This window comes from Enhydra lutris, unplaced genomic scaffold (assembly GCF_002288905.1).
Source record: "Enhydra lutris kenyoni isolate GAN:26980312 unplaced genomic scaffold, ASM228890v2 scaffoldscaffold14, whole genome shotgun sequence".
Classification (NCBI taxonomy): domain Eukaryota; kingdom Metazoa; phylum Chordata; class Mammalia; order Carnivora; family Mustelidae; genus Enhydra; species Enhydra lutris.
The window spans coordinates 2,545,273-2,557,961 of NW_019154098.1; the positions used below are offsets into that span (position 1 = coordinate 2,545,273).

At 65.9% G+C, this 12,689-nt stretch overlaps 1 protein-coding gene across 1 annotated transcript in view; it reads right to left on the reverse strand.

Annotated features, from left to right (window-relative positions):
• LOC111146792 (protein tyrosine phosphatase type IVA, member 3) overlaps positions 1-9,139 on the reverse strand; it is a 32,243-nt gene extending 23,104 nt beyond the window's left edge. Inside the window, exon 1 of the mRNA XM_022502475.1 lies at positions 9,092-9,139. The gene's annotated coding sequence lies outside the window, so the exon portion shown is untranslated. The remainder of the gene's footprint in view (positions 1-9,091) is intronic.
• Between the last annotated feature and the right edge of the window lie 3,550 nt (positions 9,140-12,689).

Genomic DNA, 12,689 nt, shown 5'->3' on the forward strand with positions numbered 1-12,689 from the left:
AGCGTGTTGTCCCGGGGTCAGGGCTGCACCCCTTTCATGGCTCCCCTACGTGGAGACCATGCTCAGCTCACGGACAGCTGGGTCACTCGCGGGTCTGTCCCCCGACCCCCACAGGGACTGCGCGCCCCAGACAGCAAGGCTGGACACCCACAAGCACCCGTGCTTCCAGGACCCAGGGGTACCACAGAGGCGGGGGGCTTACCCACTCCCCAGTAGAACCAATGGGGTCCCTCGTGCACCCAAGTGTGAGAAAAAACCCAGAGAGGGGCAGACAGGGTATGGGGGGTGGCAGGGCCTGGGGGTCCAGTCAGGAGGGTGGGTGTGGCAACCCGGGGGCGAGGGGTGGCAGGGAGCACCTGGGCAGCCCCCTCCTGGGTCCAGCAGGGGCGCAGTGGGCTGCGGAGGGCGCTGAGCAGGCCGGGGAGGGACAGAGGGCCCGGCAGCCAGGCAGGTAAGGGGGGGCCCTGCGGGGTCCCCGGCTGGCTGGGCAGGGCTGGCCTTCAGGGAAGGGGAAGATTCATCACAACATCTTCAGAAGGTACAGACACAGCCACCGCACGTCGAGTGAGCACAGCCCGCAGGTTCGTTATCGAGGCAAGGCTGGTTCAGAGGCGAACCCCAGCCCGCAGCAGCAGCACCAGGACAGGACGGGAGAGCAGAGGCGAGCGACGCCCTACGACACCCTACACCACCAGGCCCTGTGCGAGGGCCCCCATGCCGGCCAGCCACAGACGGCATGTGCGCGTGGGCCCGCCCACACCAGCAGCTGGACCACACCCCGCAGGACAGCGAAGGACACACTGGCCCCCTCGAGTCTTGAGAGCTCCCCCTGAGAAGGGCAAACGGGCTGGGGGTCGGGCGGAGGGCACGGCCCGAGTGAAGGCCAGGAGGGCGGGGAGCAGAAAGGTGACCCAGGCTGCAGGAGAAGCGCAGGAACTGCCCCCGGGGAAGGCAGGCTCTGCCCCCCTCCCCCCCTCTTCTCAGAACCACTGCAGGGCAGCGGCGGGGAGAGGCAGGTCTTTGCAACCCCAGATCAAGGGGTTCACAGAATCAAGCTCAAGAGGAGGAAACAGAAACTCCCCAGAACCCCCAACAGGGGCAGGAGAGTCCACATGGATGGTGACAAGTGACACAGCAGTGTCTGGGCCCCCTGAGATCACTGAGAGTTTGGGGAGCATCTGCCCAGAGCCAGACCCCACCCCGGTGTCCTGGGTACACCGGCCCTACCCCGCACTCCCTACCCGGTGTCACCCACGCTGACACAGCCCTTCAGCGTTGAAGCCCCTGATGATACCCACGCCGCTTCGAAGGAAAGCCCAAGTCCCCTCGCCCCTGGAGGCCCCACCGCCGGCTGCTGTCCCCCCACTCCCCTCCTCGCTCTGCTCTGGCCTCACCTGCCCTCCTGTTGTCCCGGCGACGTGCCATGTACGGTCTCGCTTCCAGTCCTTTGCCCTTGCCGTGCCCTGTGCCAGGAGCACTCTCTGTCCCCACAGCATCCTGTCACCAGGCCTTTGCCACCTCTCTGGGACTCCCTCCTGGCTCCACCTGCCCGTCCCAACCCCACCTCCTCGGAGGCCCCGTCACCGGCTCACAGACACTGAGCTCCGGGTGGACGCCGTCCACGGCTGTGCTCTGGGGCCAAGGGAGCTCGTAGAGAAAAAAGCTCATGGCGGGCATGACCACAAAGTTGGCCACAGCAACCTGGCAGGGACCCTGGGGCCAGACGCCCACAAATCATAGCGCCAGCAACCGAGAGGCTCTCAGCCATCAAGGAGCCCTGCCCAAGCAGATCGCCCCACACACCTAGAATCTTCTACCCTTGATGCAGTGGCCACGCGGAGCCCCTGCAGAAGGGAGGTGAGTGGAGAGCCCCACCTTGTCCTGCACCGTCAACGGAGTGTGCTATATCCAGGAAGGAACGGCGTGGAGAGCTGAGGCCAGCCCCGTCCCCAGGTCAGCCTCCCCAGGTTCTGGACTCCTGGCCCAGCGCCCCCTCCTCCCAACAGCCGTCCAAGCTTCTCCCATTGTAAGGGCCTCTCAGCAGGCCCCAGGACCCCAGCGCCCACCTCCACAGCCTCCCTCAGGCCTGGAAACGGACGCCGCAAACCATCTTTTATATACTTTTTAGTACCTCAGCACACAGGAGGGGGCGAGGCCCGCAACGCTCAGACCAGGGGGCAGCCCGGGCTCTACAAACCAGCCGCCCACACCTGGAGGGCAGCTGTGGGGCTAGGTCACAGACTAGTGGGCCTGGCGTGCAGGAGGCACTCGGGAACAGCCAGTGACCCTCCTGGGACAGGCCCACGACCGCCTGTCCTCAGCCCACAGGCGCGGCTGGAACATCCCGCCTCGCCCAGGACCGGCTGATGGCCACGCCTCCCAGCCGTGGTGCTCCTGGAGCCCAGAGCCCGCCCAGAGCCCCGGTTCTCACGCTCACTTCCTCACGGGAAGGGAAGGGTCTGGGAGACGCTCACCCTGCCCGCAAGACCCCAGACAGAGCCTGCCGAAGTGGGGGGGAAGGAAGGGGAGGGAACGCAGTGAGAGCACAGAGGAGACAGGAAGAAACCAGGTGGGAGTGCCCCTTGCTCCCCGTGGCGGGCCAGGCAGGGCCATCGGACCCCCAGCCCACCAGGCTCCTCCTGAAGGCGGGAGGCCGGGCGGGCACAAGGCAGCCAAGGGCCCGCTGGGGTCAGCGTCCTTCCTCAGGCTGGGCAGGCGCAGCTGGCAGTGGCCGTGGGAACTGTCCCCAGGCCCAGCCAGCCACACTCAGGCCAGGCAGTGGGCACGTCCCAAGGGGCGGAAGCCCAGACCCTGATCCTGCTGGAGGCATGTCCAGACCTGCCGGCTGACCCAGTGGTCTCGAAGGAGAGGGTGGGGAGAACAGGGTCTCGGGCCGCCCCCACCACTGCAGTCACCATCCATGCCCCCAGACCCTGCCCACCTTTCTGCTTCCCTCCCAACAGCCACCCCCTTAGCCACACTCCCAGAGACCACAGCCTCCACCTGCACCCCGCACCCCTGTCTCCTGGGTTAGGGGCCCCTCCTGCGGCTCCCTCCACCCCACCCCTCCCCAACCAGCACACAGCCCACCCAGGAATGAGGCTGGGACTTCGTGGGCCATGGCCATGCTGGGCCTCATCTGAGGCCCGTGGAGGGGGAAGGAGTAGCAAACAGGCTGGACGGACAGAGGGACACACTTGATGGACAGCTCCACCCACACTCCAGCCCACATGCCGCAGGGGGCCTGGGAGCACCCAGCTCCGCCCCAGTCCATCCCTGCACTCCCTGCCCCCTACACTCCACCGGGGACCCCTGGCCACTGGCTGTCCTCACAGGCCTGGGGGCCCCACGGGACAGCCCTTCCGGTGACTTCCTGCCAGGGAGGCTGGGGAGAGGGAAAACAAGGCCTCCAGATGGCTTCCTGCGGCTGCCCGGCCGTGGGAACATCCCAGCCGTGGAGGTCAAAGAAGAGCCGTGCGGGGGGCGGGGGAGGCTGTGTCACCCATGAGCAGGGCATGCACTGTGCGCCTCAGGCTGCCTGAACACACTGCCCCTCTTACGTTTCCCAACATCCCCCCGAAAGGGGTTCCTACCCCCGTTTACAGAGGGGTAAACTGAGGCACGGGCGGGTGAGTTACACCAAAGGCCTGAGGCAGGACCTCCTCTCTGCCCCTGTATCAGGCTCTCACCCCACCGGCGGGCGGGGGCAGGCCATCCCAGCCCCGCTTCAGAGCTAAGGAAAACCAAAGCCAGGGAGGGGAGCACAAGCTGGTGGCTGTGCCGGGATGGGGTCCGCTCCCCACGCCCCACACACACAGGGAGGCTCCCCGTCTGTAAATGAGGGACAGACAGTCTGGCTCCATGCCACTCTGCAAGGACCACACAAGCCCCGCCAAGGCCACCTTCCCTCCCAGCACACCTCCCACACTGCTGCCCTGAGCAGGGTCCTCCAGCCCAAACACGCAGCCCCCACCTGGGGAAGCAGCTGGCTGTGAGGAGGCCCCGGAGTGTGGCTGACGATGCGGCTGCCCCAGCGACTTTAGCTCCAGCCCCGAGCCCCGGGAGCCCCTCCCTCCTACCGTGATGCCCGCATCCTTCACGCCCCGGGCCAGACGCCACCTATCCACCACAGCCTCAGACTCGGAGGGTCACACGCTCTAGGAAAGCAACTGCTGTCGTGCCCACCCACGCGTCCCTCCCAGGGTCAGGGCCACTTCTCTCTGCCGTCACCCATTCCCCACCAGGGGCCAGTGCAGGCCTGGGCAGCCCCTCACAGGGCACGGGGAGGCGGAAGCGAGGCCAGGCCAGTAGCTTGCATCCCCCAGCGACGTCGCAGCCGCCGAGATGAAGTGCTGGGCGTGGGCGCTGACTAACACGAGCAGGGCCGTCCAGACCCGGAGACCTGGGTCCGTGGGGGCCATCAGGAAAGCGGCCCGTTGCAAATGAGACGCAGAGCGGTCGGCTCCCACAAAGTCAAGCTGAGATGCCCGGGAGCTCGGAGCCCACCGCCGTTAGAGATCACCTGGGCTGTGTGGGGTTTTATACGGAACATCACGACATCTGGATTCAATCACAACGACGAAGTCAGGGACCTGTTTGAGTGTCACCCCTCCCCAGACGTGAGCCCCAGGGCAGGTGGTGCTGTCTCGGCCCACCCCGCCCAGGCCCCAAAAGCCCAGCATGCCAGCTGGAGAAGCCAAGGCACCAACGGCCACGCTCCCCCAGGTCCCAGGCCCCTGGCGAGGGCGAGCGGAGAGCCTGGCATGACCCAGTCGCACAGAGCAGACGCGGGGCGGGAAGCAGCAGTGGGGCTTGGGCGGCTTGGCCGGCTGGAGCTTCCCCACCAAGGCCTGACCTCCCGTCCGGTCTGCTGTGAGGGCCACACTGTGCTCCAAGCGCCCCATTCTCCAGACAAGAAAACTGAGGCCCAGGAAGCCCAGAGGCAGGCGCGGGTCACCAGAGAGACCAGCAGAGCTGGGACCATGGCTCTGGGCTCCTTCAAACCATGCGGAGGGGCGGAGAGGACAGCGAGGTTACCATGGAGCGCCCCGGGCACCCCCAGACAGCCCCTGCGTTCCGCGTGGCCATTCCCAGCAGACGGGCCACTGGGCAGCCGGCCAGAGAGCAGCCCGAGAGGAGCGGCGTGGCTGAGCACGGCAGGGAGATGAAAGTGGGGAAATGTTTGCTTTGGCAGGCCCTGGTCCGGGCAAGAGCGTGAGGAGGGGGCCGGGGTCCCCACACCAGCAGATGATGGGGGGCACCATCAGAAAGGAGCACCCTCTGGGGGCGGGGCGACACAGAAGAGGTCAAGCCCACCACGTGTAGCCGTGGGGCAGGGATGGGACAGGCAGGCAGCGAGGGAACCCTGGGCGGGTGGCGGGAGGGGAATCCTTGGTGCCCTCCCGTGCCTCTTCTGGGAAGCCTGAGTCACAGAGGGGCCGCAGGGCTGGGAGAGCGGCTGGGAGCACCAGTCCCCATGGGAAGGGGACAGGGCAGGGCCGCCTGCCTGTCAGCCCGCCTCCACCGGCTGGGCCAGGCCCAGCTTTGGGGTCTCTGCGGCCACAGAGGCCGTGGGAACGGGCTCCTGCCGCTCCCGGGAAGGGCTGCGGGGACGGTGGAGCGGCAGGTCAGAGCCCCCCCGTCTGCGGAAGGAAGAAGGAACTGAGACCCCTAAGGAGAACCAGAACTGGTCCGAAGCCCGTGACCTGTCCTGGACTACGTGTGCTCCGGTAGCCGTGCCTGGACGCTGCGAAGACCTGCGGCAGCACGTCTCCTGACACCCTGGGCTCAGAGCCGCATCCCAGCACATCAGCCCCCGGCTAAGCACTCAAGACCCCAGACCCCTACGGTGGGAGCTGTCCTCCTGATGCTCCCACCTCTAGGACCATATCCCAGGGAAGTCGGACCCTCGAGGCTCCGCTCCGCCCCACCACCCCTGCTCTAGAACACTCTGCGGCTCCCCCGAACCTGAGCGAGGCCGGTTCCCCACCTTCCATCTGCCCACACCAGCAACAGTGCCTGCTCGGGGCACCAGACATCCTGAGGGACATGTGTGTGCCCCACAAAGAGCACCTAGTGACTCGGGGTGATGACCCACCGACAGACCCTGATCGGGTCCAGCCCTCATTTGCTGGGAGACTACAGCACTGACGCCCACCCCAAGGGTCACCCAGCAGGAGAGTGAGGCCCTGAAGCCAACTTCCCAGCCCAGCCCCTCCCCCAGCAGACAGTTCCTGAGCACAGGACACAGGCCCTCCCCGCTGCTGGCCTGTGGTGACGTTCCACGGTCCTGCCTCCATGCAAGACCCCACCACGCTCAGGCCAGGCACCCAGGAGGAGCACCATAATGGTGGCGGCCAGAAGACCCAGGACAGAGAGGGGTCGGCAGTGTTGAAGGCCTGGGGACCTCCAGCGGGAGATGAGTCTGGCGGGCGCAGGTCTGACGGCTGACACCGGCCCTTCCTGGGGCCCCCTCCCCACCACCTGCCAGCCCTCACCCCATCTGCTCTGTCTTCCTAGCACATCCAACGTCTTCCTAGCACATCTGCGAGCGTCACCCTGCACGTGTGACTGCCAGCTTGGGCAGTCCTGCTCACAGCCTCTCGGGGCCTGGCTCACAGTAGGTTCCCCAGTTTGCTGGCCCAGGGAGACAGGAAGGCCTGACTGGCTGCTTTGACCCGGATCCCAAACCACCCGGGGACCCTAAAGTTGCCGGCCCTGTGGAGGGGCACCCCCGGGTAATGAGATCCTGCCCCCCAAGGGTGAGGTGATGAGAAACCTCCTACCCCCGACAAGAAGGCCCAGGGCCATGGCTCTGGTCCAGGTTGGAAGGAGGGAAGTGTTCCCCGTGCACCTTCTGAGTGCCAGGGTGGGGCCACCCACATGACTGACCCCACACCTCCTTGCTCCCATTCTACAGATGCAGAAACTGAGGGCTGACGCAATGGTACCTGGGAAGCAACTAAATCCAGGCCCTCCTGACTAGCTCCGCCTTCCCTGTTGTACCCACGGGCCCTGGGAAAAGCCCCGACGGGCAGTACAGCATAGTGGGGACTCCAGGGAGCAGGTGACAGCAGCAAGGGAGGCCGGGTGGAGGCAGGATGCCAGGCAGCTGGTGGAGAGGCCATCCCAGACGGAGGGCACAGGGTAGGGCCAGGCAGCGGGGAGAAGCCCCGGTGCACCCTGTGGTAACTGCCTACAGTGAGGTTTGGAGCCTCTGGGTAACCGGCAAGTTCAAGGTCTCTGGGAAACCATCACCCATCGCTGGAGCCACAGCCCCAGCCACTCCCGGCTCTGCCCCTCCAGCCAAATGCTGCCTGGACATGCCCGTGCCCTCTTGCTCGGGTCCACCAGCCAGTGAGGCACAGTGTCCCCATCTGGATGTGAGTCCCCAAGGCCCCTAGCACAGGCCTGTGTGCTGCCAATGCATCCCACTGGGAAGCAGGACGGGCTCACACCAGCTTGGTCAAGGCCGATGGTGCACACCTCTTCCCAGCCACGTGGGCGGGAAGTCAAGCTGGAACGGAGGAGACAGAGGGGACTCTCTGGGGCCCCCAGCCCCATCCCAGAGGTCAGGGAAGGTGTCCTGGAGGACAGCAAGGGCAAGGAGGAGCCGGCAAGCCAAGGAGATGGCCTGGAGGTCCCATCTGTTCACCACCGGCATCTTCTTCCATCACCCTGAGCACTTGGTGGGGGGGGGCACACGCCCTGCCCTGTCCCCCTCCAGCCAGTGGAGTCCTGAGGCTCACCCCCGACATCCACCCGATCCCAGCACGGGGCCTAGCACAGAGTAAGTGCTGAGCAAACAATTACGGGGTGCAGTGGTCGTCCTGGGGACATTTGAGGAGCAGCCTCTCTCCCTGAAGAGTGCCCGGGAGGAGGGGCCGTGGAGACACACCCATGCCAACCTCAGGCCCAGACTCAGCCTCTCCAGTTGCCTCCTTACAGCAGCCTGCAGGGTGGGCCAAACAGCACCCACTTCACAGATGGGCAAACCAAGGCCCTGGTTAGATCTGCAGGGGAAACAGACCTGATTCCACCACACTGGGCCTCAGTCTCCTCATCTGAGAAATGGGGTTAATAACCTCACGGGAGGACATGAGGTCACCTGCACAGAGCTCTGAAGAGGCCGCTGGGCAAGAAGAGCACAGGTCCCCTCCACGGACCCCATCTGGTCCCCACCCCCAGGCTGCTCCGGCCCAGAACCCACTATCAGGTGCAGAGCTGACCACAGAGCCTGCAGGCCAGGAGACGAGGCGCAGGGCCCGGCGAAGAGGCTGGGGTGGCCACGGGCACTGTGACCTGCTGGCCTGGACCCCCTGCCACCCTCAGGCCCGCTCTCCCAGAGCCAACGGGCCAGACGCCGGCCTGAGAGGTCACCACACGACACAGGGGCTGCGCTCTGCCGTCTCGCAGCTGGGCACACCACCCGTCCCAGCCGCAGCTGCCCAGCGGAGCCCCGGGCGCGTGTGCGGAGCCACCTGTGAAATCCCGGCGACACTGGGGCGAGGCTGCCCACGCGGCTCCGCAGCGGGGCCAGGGCTCGGGGAGACACTGCCAGGCTACCAGCCCCGGCAAGGGTCTGAGCTGGGCCACAGATCTCAGCCTCCGGGCACATCGGCTGGGGACATCGGCTGCCCTCCCCGTCCTACCGCAGGACAGGGAAGCCCCTGGGGTTCTGATAAGACCAGGTCCCCCCGGACCACGCCGATGAAGAAGCGGAGTAGGGACCGGGGCCGCACCAGACCCCCAAGCCGCAACTTCTGGATGACAACCTGGGGACGGGGTCACGCGCCCCCCCCCCGACACGGGAGCGGGCTCAGCTCTTCCGGCCGGGGTCGTCCCGCTGCGCGCCCCCGGGGAAGGGGGTAACGACGGCCTGGGCCCCGAGCCCGGCCTCCAGCGCCCTGCACGTGGCCGCGCCCAGGCCCGCGTTCTCGCAGCAGCAGCAGCAGCAGCAGCAGCGGCCAAGCCAGGCCGCGGGGTCCCGGGACGCGCCCAGCGCAAGAGGCGGCCACGCTCCGCCTGCGCGCCCACGGCCCCACGCTCCCGCGCCACGCGCCCGCGCCGAGCGCGCGCCGAGGAGACTGACCTGGCGGTCCCGGCGCCGGCTCGACGGGCGGAGGCAGGGGGGCGCGCGTGCACGTGGGCCGGCGCGCGCAGGCGCGGCCCCGGCCTCGGGAGCGCGGGCCGCGCCGTCGGGTCACGTGGGCGGCGCGGCCCAATGGGAACGCTACCCACGCTGCAGTCGCGCGCGCGCGAGCCCCGGAGGCCCCGCCCAGACGGAAAGGGGCGTGGCCATGGGGGGCGGTCCGGGGTCTGACCTTGGCCCCTGGCGGGGGCAGGCTACCAAAGGCTGGGAGTGTGGATGTGCTGCGGCAGTCAAGGCTCCTTTGAGCCCCGGGGGGAGGATGGAGGGGGCAGTGAGGACGGAGGGGGAGGGGCCCCGAGCTCGGGAGAGATCCGGAGGCCAACAGTTTTACGAAACTTCCAGGTGCCTCGACTTACCCACTTGTCCATGGGGCTGAGCCCCAGATCCGCGGGAGGGGTTTCCGGAAGGATGGGGCCTGCACAGCAGTCACCCAGCGGCTGCATTGGGGTCTCATGTACGGGGGCCCCTGGAAGTGAGCTCCTAGAGGTGGTCATCAGGGCCACGGGGACCTCACACACTCCAGGGCGGGCCCCCACACAGAGGTGCCTGAGAGAAGTGAGGCCCAACACTCCCCTGTCTCCCTGTGCCACGTGGGCCGGGTCATTTCAGCCACCAGCCAGCCCCTGGGGAGACTTTTGAGATGCCCCTTGGGGACTGGTGAGGGGGTCCCCTTCTGGATCAGCACTTCCTAGGGAGCTCGTGGCTAGGCACAAGGCCAGAGAGGTAGGCACAGAAGCAAGTCTCAAGTCTCCCCCCACACCAGTCCATGGGTGCCCCCTGCCCTCCGCCCAGCCAAATGCCCAGCCTCTCCTCCCAGGTTGGCAGGCGAGAATTCTACCACTGAACCACCAATGCTCCTCCCAGGTTGGAAGCTTGTTCTGGTACCACCTCTTGGGGAGGCTGCGCCCCCCCAGCCGTCCACCCTCAGCAGCCACAGGGACCCCTGGAAGGCAGGTGATGGCTGAGCAAGGGACACACAGATTCACACTCCAGGCCTGAATTCCAGGCTCCAGAATCCTCCCTGGAATCGGGAAGTGCTGAATGCAGAAGATCCCATCCCCACCAACCCACCCACCCCAAGAGCAGTGGAAAGGAGGCCCCCCTCAGAGATGGATTAGGGGGAGACAGACTGTGCAGGGGCCCACGGGGTGGGCAGGATTAGCAGATTAGCTCGGAGGAGGACAAAGATGAGGTCAGTGCTAAGTGGATTTCCAGAAAGCAGCCTCCAGCCCAGCAGGCTTGGCCCCAGAAGCAGCAGGGCCACAAGGAAGGGACGAGCTCCAGCCATGTGGACCGCAGGTGCGCTGCGGACACTGGCCTCCGCGTGTGAGCCTCCACCAGCGGGCTATGTTGCTTAACCTCTCCTAGCCTCAGTTTCCTTATCCAGAGAGTGAGGCCACAGCGATCGCTCCCGCCTCAGAGATGACCGGCCTGGTTAGTGCCAGGTTAGCTCTGTCTGGTCCTGAGCAGGTGCTCAGTAAATGTTCTTAGGACTGTCCTTTGAGGGCCATCCTCAAAGAGCGCGTGGTTCAAAGTCGAGGCAGGGAAAAGCGGAAGTTCTACGCAGATACGAGGTATAGGCGTGGAACAAGAGAAGGGCCTCGGGAACGACCCCGGTGGCCGTGTCACACCCCTCTGCCCCTGCCGTTTCAGCCCCAGGGGCCCATTCTGAGCACACCCTGACAGCGCCTGACCCCCCACGGGCACTGAGCCTTGAAGGCATTAGCACCCCGGGACAGGCCTCGCCAGTGGGCACACACCCCAGCCTCCGGTCTGTGACAAGTCTTCGCAGCAGCATCTGAACACTTCTCAGAAGGCCCTGGGCATCACCCCAAATACATGTCCTACACCCCAAGGCCCCACTGCAGACTGCCACCAGGGCATGTGAGGGAGCCACCATGAGCCGAACAGGAAGAGGAAGCCAGACTTGGGGAGCGCAGGCTTGTGGGCCAGGGAGCAGTGACAGTGCTTGTTTCTCTCGCTCCCGATTTCCGGTGACACAATCATGTTACTTACGTGATGACAGATTTTCTTTGGGTATTAGCTGGGCATTGGTTAACTAGGCTGCGAGGCAAGTCAGCTCGGACCGGCAGTCCGACCCGCCAGTCACCACCGGGCCTTTCTCGGGGGCAGATGGGGGGTGTCAGGAGTTCCTAGCGGCTGGGTATCCCTGGGGGCTCAGGTGGCCCTGGTCCCTCCCCTCCAGGTTGAGCGATTCTGGGGAGCTCGTTTATCATTGAGCCTCTGGAGTCACACGTGCCCATCTCCCGTTGGTCGCACAGGCCAGCCCCGAGTCAGTGCGGGAAGGGCAGGGCCGCTGAGCAGGCAGGAAGGGCAGGAGGAGCTCAGGCCCTGGGACAGCAGCCAGGAGCACCCACCAGGTCTGGGAATCAGGAAGGGTGTGTCCTGGGCGTCAGAATTCCAAGGAGGTTCTGCACACCAAGCAGACGTCAGCCCATTGAGTCCAGAGGAGTGCTCCAGTGTGTGCAAAGGCCTCCCCAACGACGCCACAGCCGGGTGTGTCCCCCACCCAGCCCTGCGGGCCTGGGCCCATCTGAGCCTGCACCTGATGACTTCCAGTTCTGTACCTAGAGCCCCTGGAACTCCAGGCCATGCCCATATCCCAGACTGCACACACACGTCCTCCACCCAGGATGGTGCAGCAGAGACCGTCAGAGGCTGGAGGACCCCCTCGGCGAGGGCTCCCACCAGTGAGCGGGCCCAGACACCCACAATGCCCACGATCCCGATGCCCCCCAGGGCAGCAGGACTGTAAGGCTGGTGGTGGCATCTCTGGGATCCAGCACGCCTCGCGGACGCCCTCTGGTGGTATCTGTGGGAAGAGCGAGCAGCACGGGTGTGAGACCTGGAGGGTCGTTAACACTTCCTGGCAACAGTGGGTCCAGGCCAGGGAACTCGGATGGAACTGGGGGTCCCTAACCACCCCCATCCATGGGACAGGGCCCGCACAAGCCCAGGGACTGTGGAGGCCACCGCCAGGCCTGCCCAAGCTAGAAGACACCATCCTCCCCATTTGTGTGTGTATGTATGTCTGTCTTCTCCACAGGGCCTGAGGTCCACTCACCGCCCAGGTCGCCTGCATCCCCAGCGGCAGGCACTCAGGGACCCGAGGAGAGGGCCACTCCACCCCCGCGGGGATGCAGAGACCCCCGGAGCTGCGGCAGGCGGCGGCCACCAGAGGGCAGCATGGTTTGCCAGAGCACCAGCTCGCGGAGGCCCCACTGCAGAGGGGAACCCTACGACTCGTCACACCCACCACCTCACGCCGCCTTGGGTTGCTGCCTTCTACCCCCCCGCAGTAGACTTTGCAGCAAGGCCGAGCCCTCATTCCCAGGAAGCTGCCACAGCTGCAGATGTGGCCTAATGAAGTGGGGAGTTCCCCGTCACAGGAGTGTCCAAATATTCAACAGCAAACCCGAGCTCATGAGTTTGCACCCTGCCCCACCACTTACCAGGAGAGCCCACAAGGACATAGGTTATGGTTCCCTGGCCTGGAAGAGTGCCCACCATCCCCAGG